We start from the raw sequence: 11,583 nt of genomic DNA, 5'->3' as shown, positions 1-11,583 counted from the left end.
AGCTAAAGCCACTTCAGCATGAGTTCGATCCCCACCCTAGAGGTGATCCACATGGTGAGGCAGACCTCTCCTGACCTGCCTGCTGCTCCCCTCAGCAGGGTACTTCATCAGTCAGCCTGTTCTGCTCCCCACTCTGTCTCTGGTGAATCTTCTCACAGCCCCTGCACTTCTGGCCTATACCCCAGTTCTGTTTGCAAAAATAAATAAATCTTTAAAAAAATTAATGCAATGGAAACATATTCTAAGACAACTGAAAAGCATTAAACACCTGTAAGCCAAGTGCTGTGCAAGTGTTAAAGATACAAAGACAGTGAGTATTGATCTGCATAGGTTTCCAGAACCAAAGAGATACCCTGTCACTGGTTTACAGTCCTCATCCATCATGCCCTTGGACCTAAATTCTGTTAGGACTTCAGAACCTCTTTAGGCAGTGAGAAATACTAGAATTATGAGTTCAATAGTCTAACATTGCTTCACCAATGACAGTTTTCCAAAGTTAACAGCAACACAAAAACTTAACATCTGAGTGGTTGAATATCCTATCACCATTATAAATAATTTTAAGTCTATAACTATCATTTAAAAAAGGAACTAAAACTATGCACTGGCCCCAAACAAGCAAAAAGGACACTCTACTGGCAGAGATCCAGAATATTCTGACACAGAAATACAGCAATTTACTCACAGCACCAATCCCGATGCCCTGATTTATTGCTGAAACATTCACGTGACTTTGAAACCTCTACTCTCTTTTGCGGGCAGAGCATAACATACACTGATAAACAACTTCCAAAGGAAAAATTTGTTGTTTTGCATTTCTGGAAGATCCACTGTCTTCTTCATTTTGCACTTCTTATATCCCAAAAGTTTCCCAGTGTTTAATAAATAATTATAGAATTGAAGTAAGACATTTCATTAAACTAAAGTTATCATATGTTGAGCTTAGAAATGATGTTAACAATATTTTCTAATCACCTCAGTTTATAGATCAAAAAAATCTTGGTAACAGCAACCAGAAGCCCTGATTCCCCAGATAGTACTTACACTAATTTACCAACAAATTAAAGCAAAAATTACATTCAGTCATGCAGAAATTTAGGGTCTATTTAAAACATGTCACTTGTAGGTTTCATTAAGAACTCAGAATTGTTATAAATGTGTAAATAGAAACTATATAAGTTTTTTTGTAGAAGGAAAAAAGAAAATTTATTAATATATTCTGGGAATACCATTTTAAGATAATTTACCATAATCTCATCTATTTAATGAGATAACTGTTTGATATCCACTTTACCAATAGGTGCTTCTTTTCATGCATAAATACTACAGGAACCTGCATTTATACTTTCAACAAATATTTACTGAGCACCTATTATATGCCAGGCACTGGGAAACAACAGTGAACAAAACGAAATCCCAGTTCATGGAGAGCTTACATTCTTGGAGTGAAAGACAGGCTTTTTAAAGTCAAGCATACAGTTTAAATACTGTAACAAATACAACAGAAAAGTAAAGCTGGGAAAGAATTTCAGGATTGTGGGTGGGTAAGGGTACAAGGTTAAACAGGATTCTCAAAGAATACCTCATTGAGAAAGTTAAATCAGAGTAAAGACGGAAGTTAGAAAGTAAACTGTAAATACAGGGAAAGAGAACATTCAAGATTGAGACTCTGAGGCAGAAACTGTCCAGTGTTCAGAGAACAGCACCGAGGACATGGTTAGCACCACGAGAGAAAGGGTAAAGGGCAAGGTCATGAAAGCAGAAAAGTTGGGGATTACCAGGAGACCCCCGCAAAGAGGAAGTTATAGTTCAAAAGTTACCTCTAAATAATTTCTTAAGAATTAAGGCAACTGGTTTACAACACTGTGAGTCAGTAACATGGATGGGGGCGTGCGGGGGTGGGGTGTGGGGGTGTGGGGGGGTCCCACCTCCTCAAGGGTGTTGCCACATCACAACTCAACAGTCCATTACCATAGTTGGCAATTTCCATTAGAAATACTAAACGTAACCCGTCTTGGCCAGACACAGATTAAATAGATAGTTTTACTAGGGATGAGCGAATTTAATAGGAAACAGCATGAATTGCTAATGGTAGAATTTCTGATAATATCAACAGGTCCATAGAGACGTTATTTTTGGACATTCCCAGCATCCATTAAATTGTACTTCAGAGAGCATCATCAACTACTCTTATGACTAGCTTTGAAGCATTCTCAATTTACTAGGAGATGAGTGCTGCGAGGGAGAAAAGAAGTCAGAGGAGGAAGATGAATTCATATGCTCTCCATTGCAAGAGAAGTATTTTACCTTCGTATCTCAGGAGGATATATTTATATATAATTCAAACTAAGGAGGAGGTGGAAGAACATTAGATGTTTTACAACTAAAGTCAAAGTCAAATTCCAGTAGTCACCCCAATATTCATAAGACTACATGGGTCCTAAGAACAACAGCTTCTTTCATTTTCTGCATCCCCCAAGTCTACTATTGCTATTGTCGGGCCTCATATATTTTACTGCTTGAGGATCTGAGGGGTGCATCAGGCCAAGTCTCAGTCTTCTTCCTTTAACTCGCAAACATGACAGGACCAAGGTGTAAAAAGTTATCTCCAATCATGACAAAATTCTCTCCACCTGAGCTGGGAACCATACAACTTTCTCAAACTCCTGTCTCTAAAAGCCTAGGGCTACAGTATGCACTGTTTCCTCTCTCTACAGTGCCCTGCCAGTTCTCTGTGTTTTCATGATCTGGCCATTCCCACCAAACGCTGGATTCTACTCCAGAACCACAAGGCCTGTCCCAATTTTATCTGTTACAGTCTCTGTACATTTCATATTTTCTATTCTCATTTCTTCCTCAGGGACTGACACAACTCGTGAGTTCTCAAACTATGACAATTATCAATTGTAACACACCACAGAACTATATAGTACTGATATTTTAAATTATTTATTAAATGTTTGGACCAAGAAAAGAAAATTCACTTTTTGCTCTGTAAGAAAATGTTACCTTCTCCCTGCCAGGGCCAGCTCAGGAGTTAAGAGTCAGTAGAACAACAATTCTGTTCTCTGTAAGGAGTTCCGGGAAGAAAGAACAGTACAAATATCCCCAGGCATCCAGACACCTCATCCTTTCGCCCTCGAGCCACAGACAGGAGACTGAGCCTTGGCCTAAACACAGCACTTCTGGGATGAGGGATGCAAAAACCACCTTTGGCCCTCTCATCCCAACACAGTAGGGCGGCCAGGTACTGACTGTAGGGTCTGGAAAGGGCGAAGTGAGAGGCAGGGCTGGGAGTCGCCTAGAAACCAGCCCCTTCAATGAACTGAAAATATTCCTTCTGTGTAACTTGCCCACATAAACCTAGGCCTCACAGCTGAGCCCTGCCCTGAGGCGCGGGACCTTTACTCAGAGAGAATGGTGTCCACTCCCTTCGGGGACTGCATCACCTCTTTACTAAATTTCTCTTGCTAAATTTTACATTCCCTTCATAGCCATGATTATTTCAATTGGTCCATGCTCCCAAACACAGCTACCTCACAGAATGCCCTCTGGACTACAGATTGGTATCCAATCACAGGAGGCAAAGCTGCTGCTTCAATCCTTGCAGTGATTTCCAGACTCAAATCAGTTTTGAATGACTTTACATTAGGTGTAGCCAGCATGAACAATGTGCTGTGATCTGTATCCCATGGTTCCTTATTACTTCCTTTGCTCAGTTTATATACAAATAAGAATAAATATTTGACACCTATCAAGCACAGTCATACAGAAGTTAATCCCTGTGAAAGGCAGAAAATGATATAGTTTTAAAATACTTAATGTTCTAACTTCAACACAGAATTGACAGGTCATCGTTTTAACTGAAATTTACAGCCAGAAAAAAACACGCTTTATGTGCTGAACGGAAACAACACGCGCATCTGCTCGACCCGCAGTGCCAACAACCCTTGCTAGCAGCTTCTTTTCTCTGGGAACTTCTCTCCAGCCCGTCTGCCCCTCTCTCTGGCTTGAAAGCCTCTCTCTATGCTGCTTAATGCCATCTTTCCCGACCACCCTCTCACCATTCCTATTCTTGTTACAGTTTACAAAATAACCTTTCTAAAATGCAAAGGGAGAGTAAAACATAGCACAAAAAATAAGAGACTTAATAGCAAGATTTATTATTGCTTGAAATCTCACATTCTACTCTGTTTGATCTTTCATATTTATTAGTCTTGCTAAAGCCTTAGTTCCCTCTTCTGTGAATTGCAAACAACACTACCTACCTCAAGGGGTCACTACTAGGAAATAAATGAGATAGTTTAAAAGGGGGGTGCAGGTTCCTAAAGTAGGCACCCAGACATATTAGCTTCCTTACCACCTTTGAAGCTTGGCATTAATCTTTGTAAAATGCTACCGTACTCTAGGGTAAAAGTGGTTTAGTGACAGTATCAGTTAGTGAACTACAATACAGTAGTGAAAACACTGGGGGACACCATTTAGAGAGCTACGAGAAAGCAGTTTCACTGGCACATATAAACCCTGGGCTGGGAAGATAGTTCTCAGCTCTGACCTGGTGAAACCTTGCTCCCTTCCATTATCTGTAAGAACTCACTGTCCCAAGCTCCCCCCACCCCCAATTCAATTTGCCACAGTTTTTCCTACTAACCTAGCTAGCATAATTATGAGTAAAGACTTTGACTATTTGAGAGGAAAAAAAAAAAAAATCAACAAAAACAATCTCAGGCCTCCCTGGTAGCTCACGGGATTAAGTCTCAGCAATAGAAAGCTATCTCCAGCCATGCAGTACAAGTTCAATCCCTGGCCAGGGAGCTGTAGCAGACCTCTCTTCTCTCCCCGCTGCTCGCCTCAGCAGTGTATTTCAGTAGAGCCGCCTGTTTTGCCCCCCACTCTGTCTTTGGTGAGGCCTCACAATCCTCATATCTCTGGCCTACACCCAACTCTTGTATATGTGAATAAATAAATCTCTTTTAAAAAAAAACAGGAGTCTCTAATAACCATTTTTTTTTAAAGATTTTTATTTATTTGTGCATACAGAACTGGGGTACAGGCCAGAGTCTCAAGGGGCGGTGAGAGGCTTCATCAGAGACAGAATGGGGAACAGAACAGACAAATCAACGAAGTCCACTGCTGAGGGGAGCAGCGGGCGGGTCAGGAGAGGTCTGCCGCGCCATGTGGTCACCTCTGGGGCAGGCGGGGATCGAACTCATGCGGAAGTGGCTTTACATTCTCAGTGCTGTGCTTTAACCCGCTCCGCCACCAGGGAGGGCCTCTAATAACCATCTTTAAAGAATTACTTTCTCTTCCAAAAACTAAGCATCTTCAAGGGACTGAGCAAGGCAATACTATACACCCTTGGAAATTCTGGAAAATGCAACACAAAAACATGTAGTAGTAGAGGTCCCCAGAGTAAGGGTAAGAAGCTATTATCCAATGGGGATCATAAATATTAGGGGCTCAAGCTTTTCATTTCTCTTCTAATACCGCTCAAAACAAACCACATTCAAAAAAAAGCCATGAATGAACTCAACGTTCTTTATTTTCTTACCTAGTACCTACACTTACGCTAGTATCTGTGAACATGATGCCCCTGCCTCCAGAGATGCAAGACCTAGAAAGAATCCCAGTAACAATCATGGAGAAAACATAAAGCCTACCAGTATATTACGTTGCTGGCTGTTAGAAATTCTAACAGTGTATGCTTCTAAAGCAGAAATGCTTACTGTAGTCACAGGGGAATAAGTGAATAGAAATGTGACGTGGGAATCCCATGGTTCTTTATACTGTGACTGGAAACACCAAGGTAAAGGAGATTACAAATCAATACCCAGAAGGGTAGATAGTGGTATGCAAAACTGAATAAAAATCAATGGCACCGCTTAAGGCAACATCTAGAACGTAGCAGATGATGAGGACCTAGAAGTCGTGGTAATCAGAGCGACAGGCTAGATCTAGAAGTCCCCTTTGAAAAGCCACAGCCGAGAGCACACACTCGAGGCTGAGACTGGATCACACATACCTATGTTCTGTTTGGTTCACACAGTCCTTCAAGTCAAGAAACTGAATATAAAAAATGGAAGCTCTTATTTTTAAAAGAACAAAACTAGCAGCATCTGTCACCACCAAGTCACCATGTGCCCACACTTGACTAGCGAGGAACAGCACTGGCCCCACTACAGGCCTTCCCCTGTATCCAGGCCACCACAGTCCCTGCCATCTCCAGACACTAAATATCAGCTGTCGTCTATCACCCAAGTATTTCAATTGTTCCATGACAGAGAAATAATTCATGATGCCTCTACCTCTTTGTAAATGTGAAAACATAAATTAAGTATTTTTTCTCTTACACCTGGTTCAGTTATTTATGTTGCCTAGCCACTGTCTGAGAAATCAACAAATAAAATGAAATGGCTATAAAGCCAGTTTACTGAAAGGAGGTGCCCAGACTATAAACTAGAAACCAAAAACAAAATAAAACCCCCTCAGAATTCAACAACTAAAAATTACCAGTAGGTAACCTATCAGCAGGTTCCAAATTTTGTAACTTTTAATCCAGCATTTCCAGTTCTGGGTACTTGTCACTTAGGTAACACACAAGTGGAAATAACATACATTCAATGTATTCTTTGCTGCAATATTATAGTAAGATTAGGAAGAAGGCAAATGTCCACCTTGGAAGACTAGATAAATAAGTCAGGATATGACCATGCAGGTTTCCTTACGTGCTGAAACGCAACAGTGCTCCAAGTGTAAAGAAGGAAAGAGGTGGAGGAGAGTGCGAAATCTGTAAGTAATTATACAGACTTGTTTCTACATCCTTAAAACATCCTTCTAGTTCTGGAGGGATGCACAAGAAATGGGGTAATACCGAGTCTCTCAGGGTGAGAACCTGCTAAGTGAGGAGTGGAGGTGCTCGGGGATTTTGCATTTGACACATTTTTGTTGCCTTTAATTTACAGCAGGTGAGAATCAGTGTATGAAAATGTAACTTGGGTTGATCCCAAGTATGACACCCCCTCTCCAACACACACACACACACACACACACACACACACAGAGTATTCTGCCTTTAGTTCATATATGCTGGAAATTTCAGCAGGAAAGGGCAAGAGCTGGAGAGTGAAACAAAGCAAGGACAGTGGAAGAAATGGCATGGTGTCATTTTCCACCTGGCTCTCTGAACTGGTTTGGGGCCCAGCAGAGTTTAAGGGTAGATCCAAATGATAAGAAACCTTTTCAAGAGAGCCTGTTAGAGAGCACACACCCTGAGCTCTGGGCCTTGGGGACAAAATGTGAACAGAGGGGGAAGGGGCAGTCCTGCCCCTCTGAAGGTACCAGGACAGCTTTGCTGGCACGGCCACATCCCTCAGAGGGCCTGTAGCAGTGATAGTGGTAGTAGTAAGGCACCAGCTTTAGGGTGATTTGGATGGAGCAGACTTTCCAAGGAGGCTTAAGGAAAGAATATTCACTTCTGTTCCCGAATCCTTGATATAATCAAATCCTTGTTACAGGACTCCCAGAAATACTTAAAGCAACAAGACAGCTGGAGTGCCAAGAAGGCACCCCAAATCACACTCTATAGCTACATAAGTGATGAAGCCCAGAGACAACCAGGCCTCAGAAACATAGAAGTACTGTGTGGCAGAGTGAAAGAACAGAAAGCACCACTCTGGCAAGAGAGCCAAAAGGGACTTACAGGATTTTGTTTTAAGTGTAGGCTATTGCTCACTGAACAGGAAGTAGAAGAGAAAAAAAAAAAAAACATGAGGATGGCTGGGAAAAGGTTACTCAAGGCTCTGCTGGGAACCAACACACTTAGTTATGCAGTACCTACTTTCCAAAGTGAAATCTTTCAACTGCTTTAAAATGTTTCTTTTCTAAGCCATTGAAAGCAATGAGATCATGTTCTTGATTAAGTGCCAGGTTTCTTTCCCCTGCAACCCAGATTGTTGAAGTTGAAGAAAAATTAGAGGAATGAAAAAGGGTGAAGGTAGGAAAAGCTGAGAACAGAAGGTAGAGAGGAAGCGAACATAAATATATTTTAATAGGCTAGTGGTAGAATACTAGGGATCACCAAATGTAACAAAGAATTCAATTTTCAAACAATTCAATTAACTGATGTTTTCTTATTCCATTTTACCCAGAGTTAAAGTAACATACAATTCCTTTATGCCTCACAGCACACAGCAATAGGTGATCATAAAACACAGGTCAGCCATTTGTGGGAGGCCACGTCTATATAGGGCTTGTGGGACCATAGAGAGGGATTTTTAAGGCTGGTCTTAGACAAAGTTTTGGCTCTTGTTTTTCATAAATGAAAATAAAAGAAATCTACTGCCCCAAATGATGGCTAGTGAGAGAGAATATTTCCAGTATAGCAAGTGGTCAAATATACAAGAACTATAAAGCAAGAGATTAAAATCCAACAAGAAATGCAACTTTTGTGGTTTACAAAAAAGGCCCATACATTCTACTTGGTATTCATCACAGTCTTCCATTTATATCATTAGCTACTTAATATAATTTCACATTCAAATAGCTCTGTATACTTCTCAAAATACCTTCACAATCGGTTCTACAGATACCCAAACAGGCATAAAAGCTTACAAGAAATTTCCAAGTCAGTTGTAAACCAGGAAATATAAAAGTAAGGACCCAGAACTCCTAATCCAATGCTTGGCCGTGCGATTTTTGTGCATTATTACTCATCCACCCAATTAATACTAAGTGACAACTGTCCCAGATTGCCTAGGTAACGGGAATACAGAGAGAGCAGGAACAAGCACAGTTTTTACCTTCATAAAGCTCCAGTTCCGTGAGTCGTGAGTCATTATTTCAACAATTCCACAAGTAAGTGGCAATGCTGCGCCTGTAAGAAGTGCTGTGATGGGCACCCAGTGCTGTGAGAGTATGCCATGTGTTCAGCATGTCAGTGAAGCTAGGAAAGCACACTCCCTTAGGCATTCCCACAGCTCAGCTCTGAAGGACAGACATCATCTAGACAAAGGAAGTAGACACTGTTCTAGGCAAAACACCTGCAGTCGGACGGGCCGTGTGAAAATGAGGAAGAGCAGTGCGGATGAAGCAGAAAACCTGACGCCTGACTTCCAAGGATGAAATGAGGTTTCCCCTGTGACCAGAGACACCCATTAAGGTCTAAGTAACTACTGCCCTAATTTAATGACTATTTTCATGATTTGGATGTTTCACTCAGGAATGGGGTAGCAGAAAGGAACGTGAAAATAAGGGAGTAGCTACGTCAATTAGAAAGTGGTCTACATACTAGAGGAGTGATAATGCTTTTAACTTAGATCACAGAGAAAAAACTCACAAAGGTAGTGACATCTGGTGTAAAGGTGCATTAAGTTCCCATAAGGGTAAAGAGGCTACTACAGAAAAAGAAATCCAGAGAGAGGCCCCGTAGAGGTGCATGGCTACTTTAGTTTACTGAGCCATTTCTAAGTGGCATTTTGGAAACCTCATCCACAAAATGTCTTAAAGTTGCAGAGGTCTTGTAGCTTACAATGCTTTGTTTAATTTTGTATTCACAACAAATTCTATTACGTTCAAGGGCAGACATTAATTCTCTCGATTTTGCAGATAAAGAAAGCCAGTTGAATATGGCTAACTTGCACAAGGCCATATCCTAACACTGCTTTTTCATTTTAACATTACAGATTCCCAATCACCACGGTGTGGTACAGATACCACAGTTTGTGATCTGAAATATGGGTACCTGATGAGGCTTGGGAAACCAGTCACTTAAGAACTCTGCTGGGCTCATCTGGAGCAAAATCCAGTTTCCTAGTTTTAATTAAATGAAGGTAATGTTCATAGTGGACAAGGGTAAAAGCAGAGAAAGTGACAGACTCAAATGAAACACGCCTGTTGAAACCTAGTTACTGAGGTGCAACAGAAAGAATTGTGAGTAAGGTGGGGCCAGGGAGGGGGAGAAAGGACAGGACAAAATAAAACTAGATGAAAAATAAAAACATCAAACTAGATGGCACAAAAGATTAAAGACAAAAATGAACAAGAAACATACTTCACCTTGAAGCAGCACTTTCTAGACTTTTTAAGTGCTTTTTCAGTTACCTTTAAGAAAACTCTTGATTATCACACTTTTGTGGACTAAGAAGAATTCTTTGTGCTCCACTGGAAGATTTCTCCCTCCACCCTGCCAGGGCCACCTCCAGAGGCAGTGTCAGCAGCACAGTGACCTTACTGGGCCAACCCAAGGGAGAAACACAACCACGAGCCCTGTGGTGTTGGTGAGCTGCAGGCAGGAGACTGAGCCTCACATCTACGCCGGCACTGTGGGGATGGGGGGTGCAAATCACCTTTGGTCCCCATCTCCCCAGCACAGCAGCTCTGCATCCTGCCCACCGCGACATCAGGGAAGGTTCGAAGTGATGGGCAGGGCTTCTCCTTTAGCAGTTACATTGGTTAACTTAAGTTGGTTAAATGAAAATGTTACCAGATTTTCTCCCCCTTGTTAAGAAAAACAATTAAGTTTTCCTTCTGTGTATGTAACTTACCGACATAAACCAAGGCCTGAACCCTGAGGCAGGGGACCAGGCACTCAGAGAAGCGGATGCTACTCTCCTTGCCAGGGTCTGAAAAATCTCTTTACTAAATTTCTCTCTTGCTAAACTCAGTTCACATCACTGCAGTGTTATTTCAGTTGACACTGAAAATTGATGCCCTCTTGGCCATCAAACACATTTATTCCTCTTTTCCTTTTTCTAACACACAGAAAACACTAAATGATGAAAAGTGTTGCTTTCAATAAATACTAGGCATCTACTTGGCACAAAACATTATTGGAAGCTACAAAGACAAGGTCTCCAGCCTCTAAAGTTTATACAATAGTAGGTACTGTGATTCAAAAAATCTATATAGTTTTGCTCTATTTCTACAAAGGAAAAAAAAAAAGATTCTTTTTCTGCAGAAACTGGAAACTTCAAAGCCATGAGGAAGAATATCATACGTCACACGCGACTAACCTAAGGACTGGGTGTGTTTGGCTTATGGATCGGTATGGCTGACAGCAAGTTTGCATGAACTGCTAGTGTACTATATACATAAGAACTTTCCTCAGAATTAAAGATAAAGTGGGAAAGAACAGAGGTTAGGAACAGTGGTTCGCTGTTAGTAAGAAAAAAAAGAATGTCAGTGAGTAGACAGCCAGCACATGACCATAATCCAAAGCACTCAGAATGCTGACACGGCCCCTTCCAAGCCTCCAGAGCCAGTTTATAAATATTTTCTCATATCAATCTTATACCCCTTCCTCTTGCCAATCTTTCTCCAGTTCCAGGGAGACAGTGTGGGTGACTGAAAGGTGATGCAACAACAGCTGAGAGAAGAAACACAGAAGGAAAAGACGTGCTTGCATCCCACGTCTTGACTACCACCGCCCCACGCCCCACCTCATCTCCCTCAGTGTGAAAACCAAGAAGGCGCCATAAGGTGCCCAAGTGCGATCATGTCATATTTTCTATCTTTCTTGCCCCCGCCTGAGTCCCTTAATTTGGCTTTTTAAAAACAATCCTTGGTTGTATTATTTTTTTAATCCTC

General features: G+C 41.4%; 1 protein-coding gene across 5 annotated transcripts in view; it reads right to left on the bottom strand.

The window, feature by feature from the left end:
* HMBOX1 (homeobox containing 1) overlaps positions 1-8,855 on the bottom strand; it is a 107,432-nt gene extending 98,577 nt beyond the window's left edge. For 3 of the 5 annotated variants that reach the window (XM_012724881.1, XM_004682428.2, XM_012724882.1), the window contains exon 1: positions 8,799-8,855. The gene's annotated coding sequence lies outside the window, so the exon portion shown is untranslated. The remainder of the gene's footprint in view (positions 1-8,798) is intronic. The other 2 variants (XM_004682430.2, XM_004682429.2) reach the window with 2 other exon arrangements.
* Between the last annotated feature and the right edge of the window lie 2,728 nt (positions 8,856-11,583).

This window comes from Condylura cristata, unplaced genomic scaffold (assembly GCF_000260355.1).
Source record: "Condylura cristata isolate star-nosed mole 26May11 unplaced genomic scaffold, ConCri1.0 scaffold00014, whole genome shotgun sequence".
NCBI classification, from domain to species: Eukaryota; Metazoa; Chordata; class Mammalia; order Eulipotyphla; family Talpidae; genus Condylura; species Condylura cristata.
Note: the sequence above shows the minus strand (reverse complement) of the source record. Positions and strands in the feature narration are given on the sequence as shown.